Raw genomic sequence first — 5,827 nt, forward strand, 5'->3', positions numbered from 1 at the left:
AGTATGCACGATGTACACGCTTAATGTACAAGGCTCATTGCTGGAAGCAAAGCCCTGTCTATAAATCATGCAGGACAGGGAGGGGTGGGGGAGGGAGGAGGCATGCATTCTATCGCTCAGCACCTCCTCTACAACTTTGAAGCTTAGAAGGAAAATAATGATTTTATAGTTTAGCATACAGCCATCAGCAAAAAGACCTGTATCATTTATTTTATCTTTCTATCTGCCCATGTCTGCAGCTCTGAGAATGATATACAGCTAATAGATTTCATTTAAAGGGGTATTTCGGGATCTAACATTTTATCCCCTATCCAAAGGATAGGGGATAAGATGTCTGATCGCGGGGGGCCTGCCGCTGGGACCCCCCCACGATCTTGCTGCAGCACCCGCATTGCATGCGAAGCTGCACCTCCGGTTTCCGTAATGTCCTGCCCCCCCTCGTGATGTCACGCCATGCTCCCTCCATTCATGTCATGTCCTTTGGATTGGGGATAAAATGCTAGATCCCGGAATACCCCTTTAAGGGGTCTTGAACTATGCGAGTTGCTTAGGTTCCTAAACTCTTCCACTTTTCAATAATAACACACAATTGTGGTAGATCTAGGAGGGAAGAAATGTCCTGAACTGAATTGTTGCAGTGGGGGCTCCTATTACAGGACCACAACATGGAATTCAGTGAGCTCTTTAGAATGACCCATTTCTTCATATTTGTGACAATGGGACTGAATGAAATACCGGAGTTCAGTGTTTAAGAGAGGTGTCCAATACTTTTTTGCCATATAGTGTATCTGACAGATTATGCATCATATCATTCCTATGCATAAAATATGCCCCATCATACTGTAAAATGAAGAATAGTCTTTGTGTAGAACTCCTGTCAAGGCAATGATTGAACCATCGAGAACCAAGTTACCATGGTAATAACCCACTATAGTGACTCAGTATGGAAAGTGACAATACATGTTAGGGCCAACAGCGCAAAGAGGTTTGTGTCCTACAATATCATGGTTACCTTCCAGATAGAGAACTGCCAGTGAAGGTCTTAGCTTTGTTTCCAGGAGCCATCTTCTGACCTTGAATATATGAACAGTTAGTTAGCAATAGCTATAAACTAGGTTCTTATATGCCTCACATGAGCATGTACTATATATGTAGGGAGTTCTAGATTATCCTACCAAAACCATGAATAGATCCCTGAAAAAAAAGAAAAGGAAGAGGTTACGTTATTCACCTTTCTAGGTTTTGCTTACAATTTTGGTAATACTATAGTAATGAAACATATGTATTGTATTTATAACTACTGTGACAACCTGGGGATAAGTTAGCGCACAGAAAACCAACATTCAATTAGCTTTACTACTGGTTGCAACCGGCTTTATACTTCACACCCAACAAAACTTCACACTGAGGGGAATTGAACAAAAACAGTTGTGGTACGCCTCTTTCCTTTTTTGTTTTCTTGGGTTGACTTTGGTGGACATGCCCCTAAATGATCAATTTGGTGCATGGCATGTCGTCTCAGGTTTTCCCAGGTTGCAGTGCAGCCCGAGACATTACATCACTAATCAGGTGATGACAGGGAGCCTCTCTTTGCTTCAATGGGTAGAACGACTGCTGGGTGGGAGGGAGATCATTCTGCAGTGAATTGTAGGTTTGCAACAGCTGGAGGCACCCTGGTTAGAAAACACTGGCTATTGCATTGAAGGGCTCACAGGTGTGTTTCAATGGGTGGGGTGGCTGATGTGTGGGAGGAAGAAAAATTACCTCACACTTAAAAACAAATATTATGGGACTTGTAGTCCTAGGGAGGGAACTCCAACAGGATGTAGCCATTTCACAAAAAGATAGCCTTAGTGTTATGGTTGACTCCTTCCCAAGCATCTCCATTACTGTCTGGCAGGTAAGTACTAGAATCACCTTATGGTGGATAACCCCTTTAAAGGTTTGCTGTTCTGTCTAAAGCCTGATTCTGAAAGGCTGAGGCCTCTCTCTAGGTGTATTATAATGTGAATGGATTTTTGTGTGTCTATTTATTACATGCATGCACTGAGCCTCATATGGAAGGGGTTAATCATTTCTACCCAAAAGTCTACTGCACTGGCATTTACATAGACAATGATAAATTCTTCCCATAGACATTTGTTATAGAGGACTAAGACCTGGCAATAGGTTTATTTCTGTGTCTAATCTTATCTCTCCTTATCCTTGAGACATATTCTTAAAGGGGTACTCCGCTGCTCAGCCTTTGGAACAAACTGTTCCGAATGCTGGAGCCGGGAGATTGTGACATCATAGCCCCGCGACCCCTTAATGCAAATCTAAGGGAAGGGGCGTGGCATCTGCCATGCCCCTTCCCTTAGATTTGCATTGAGGGGGCAGGGCATGATGTTATGGGGGCAGGGCTATGACGTTATGAGCTCCCGGCTCCACCATTCATATGCAACTATTTATTTTATTTTTATTTTATTTTTTTAAATCCTTCTGTTTGCCCTCGGAAATAGGCAGCGGTTCACGACATGGTGTCAGACATATGATTGGCCAGGATAGATCAGGATGAGAATAGACCATAGATTTGAGAATTAGGATTCTTGCAGTAGGCTTTAATGATAAGATTTGTAATTATGGAAAATCTATTAAATGTGGCGATTCTTTCACCATCCCCCAGGGAACACTTGTTTGCTGCGTGACTCACACTTAAAGTGTTCCAGTAATGGAATGTGTCATCTGGGAAAAAAGATCAATCCAGCCTGGAACAATGGATTACTTTCTACAACAGGAAAGGATTTTCAATCCAATAATCATTGGATATTGTAGCATTTGACTCCTGCAACCCCATATATTGCCATCTAATACATTTCTCCAGGGAATATATGATGAGATCTCACATTACATAGGACCCATATACATGGAGTTAATAAATAATCATTGTTAGAATAAAAAAAATTACAGGGATTCCAATGCACAATTTAGATTTGTCATTACAGTGGTCTCTCAACATACGATGGTAATTTGTTCCAAATGGACCATCGTTTGTTGAAACCATCGCATGTTGAGGGATTCGTGCAATATAAAGTATAGGACAGTGGTCTACAACCTGCGAACCTCCAGATGTTGCAAAACTACAACACCCAGCATGCCCGGACAGCCGTTGGCTGTCCGGGCATGCTGAGAGTTGTAGTTTTGCAACATCTGGAGGTCCGCAGGTTGAAGACCACTGGTATAGGAAGTTGTACTCACCTGTCCCCGCTGCCCTGAATGTTGCCTTCCATCGCTGTCGCCGTGTCCCCGGCGCTCCGGCAAGGCCTCTGCTTCTCCAGCATCCTCGCTCTCCGTCGCCGCCATCACGTCACTATGCACCGCTCCTTTTGGATGACAGGACGGCGTGTGCAGCGACGTGATGACGACAATGGAGAGTGCCGACGATGCAGGGGATCCCGAAGAGGACGGGCCGGAGCCCCGAGGACAGGTAAGTGATCATCAGCGGATCACACGGGGCACCGTAAACGGCTATCCGGCGGTGGCTGAAGCAGTCTGCGCTGCCGGATAGCCGTTTATGCGATGGCCCCGACATACAAAAGCATCGTATGCTGATGCTGCCTTCAACATGCGATGGCCTCTGAGAGGAAATCGTATGTTGAAATGATCGTATGTCGGGGCCATCGTAGGTCGGGGGGTCACTTATCTTCTCATTGCGACCCCCCACATCTGCTGACAGTGTTATATAGAGGATCGGAATAGTAGTGTAAACTTTGCTCCTGTGTTGTTCATGCAGGTTGCATTCCCGAGAAAACCTAGCTTCAATGTCCCTTGATGGTAAATGCACAGGAGGTGTCCCTCTCCAGTAATTGCATTGAATGCGTCCCTGGTCTTCTCCACTCTGAGTAAGGCTATGTTCACATGGTGGAATTTCCGCATGTAAAATTTCCGTGTAGACATTCCCGACAAAGGAGCACTGGCAGAACATGCCGGTGCTAGGACCGCTCGGAAATTTACTGTCTCATAGACTTCAATGCATTTCGTGTGGACTCCACAGAAAGGATAGACATGTTTATTCTTTCTGCTGTCACCGGAATTCGAATTTTTCGCCCCAGAAACATCTGGCACGGAAATTCTGCCGTGTGAGCAGTGCAGCCGAATCCCATTGAAATCAATGGGACGCTGCTGCTGCGGAATCTCAGTGAGGAATTCACTGCAGGGTTTCGCACGGAAATTCCATCGTGTATACATAGCTTAACAGTTCTAGTTGTCTTCTGACTGAAAACTAGAGCTGTCACTCAAAGCTGAGAGGAGGGGCATTGCACTAAAATAAAAAAATAAATAAATAAATTAAAGATCCCCCCCATAGTTCTGCACTCAATATCCCATAATGACAGCGTGGTGCTGGGGTTTTGCAACGGTGTAGCAGGGTCTGGGGGTATTAACCCAGTGGGGTAAGGTGTTATTAACCCCTGATTTGTCGTGACGCCAGGATGTGGTTGTTTTCTGTATAAGGCCCTGCCGACAGCCAACCCAGAAACGGCAGGCAATAAAGGAATGTCCACAGCAGGAATTGTGAAAGTAACTGGAACTTTTACTTAAACTTCTTACGGAACAGTCTTTACAGTTCTGCAGTTTCTTTAGAGGCAACCGGGATACCTCACAGGCTTTGCTGGGACTTGTAGTATTGAGATTTATGCAGGCCACTGTGCTACTAATTATATACTTGAGTTGAGTAGTAGTCACTATAATTGTAGATAGAGCTTGATAACATGTATTGAAGTGGCTGCAGGCTTTGGCCTAGCGGAGATGAATTTAGTAGTATTATGCTGAGCTTGTGCTTCTTTGGTGTCCAGCAGGAAGAGAAGAGAGTGAATTTAGAGACCTGGTGGCTATAAAGTGGCTATAACAATGAATCTATTGGTGAATAATGAACTTTACCTGTGCAGATGAGTTCTGAAGAGCTGCAGCCCTGTTCCTAGTCCTAACATCGAATACCCAGAACACATACAGAAGGATCCTATAGCCCCCACGATTATGTACCTTCTTACCTGGTTCATTCAGCAGATTATAGCAGTTTCTGGCTCTGTATGGAACAGTATACACTGTCACAATGAAACCAGCGAATTACTCGCCATTAATGAGCCTTCAGAAGTTGTAATTATGCGATTTACCACAAGGTGGCTCACTATAACTATAAACACAGCTGTTGTCTTAGCAACAAGCTAGAGGGAATGGGGTGATGTGACTGACATTAGTATGCTGGGGGGGGGGGTCACGTGTGACATCACTATTAACGTCATATTGCTGAGTTCAGACAGTAGATCGCAGTTCAGGTTGATCCGCATTATAGAAAGGAAGATTATAAGATGTCAGGGAGATTCCATTATATGTGAAATCATTATATGAAGTAAATCTGTATCAGATGGAAGAGGAGGAGCAGAGAGGGGGGAATAAATTAAGAAGCTGCACCCCCAGGATCTACTGATATCACAGGTAAATAAGAGGCTGGATCCCCAGGATCTACTGATATCACAGGTAAATAAGAGGCTGGACCCCCAGGATCTACTGATATCACAGGTAAATAAGAGGCTGGACCCCCAGGATCTACTGATATCACAGGTAAAGAAGAGGCTAGACCCCCGGGATCTACTGATATCACAGGTAAATAAGAGGCTGGACCCCCGGGATCTACTGATATCACAGGTAAATAAGAGGCTGGACCCCCGGGATCTGCTGATATCACAGGTAAATAAGAGGCTGCAGCCCCAGGATCTGCTGATATCACAGGTAAATAAGAGGCTGGACCCCCAGGATCTACTGATATCACAAGTAAATAAGAGGCTGCACC

General features: G+C 44.6%; 1 long non-coding RNA gene across 1 annotated transcript; it reads right to left on the minus strand.

Moving 5' to 3' along the window:
• Window positions 1–1,011: 1,011 nt before the first annotated feature.
• On the minus strand, window positions 1,012–5,172 carry LOC130357998 (uncharacterized). The gene is made up of 3 exons (XR_008889363.1): window positions 5,028–5,172; window positions 1,176–1,194; window positions 1,012–1,073 (listed from the first exon to the last, which is right to left on the minus strand). It is a non-coding gene; the product is annotated as an uncharacterized LOC130357998 (long non-coding RNA).
• Between the last annotated feature and the right edge of the window lie 655 nt (window positions 5,173–5,827).

Source organism: Hyla sarda, chromosome 2 (assembly GCF_029499605.1).
Source record: "Hyla sarda isolate aHylSar1 chromosome 2, aHylSar1.hap1, whole genome shotgun sequence".
Taxonomy (NCBI): domain Eukaryota; kingdom Metazoa; phylum Chordata; class Amphibia; order Anura; family Hylidae; genus Hyla; species Hyla sarda.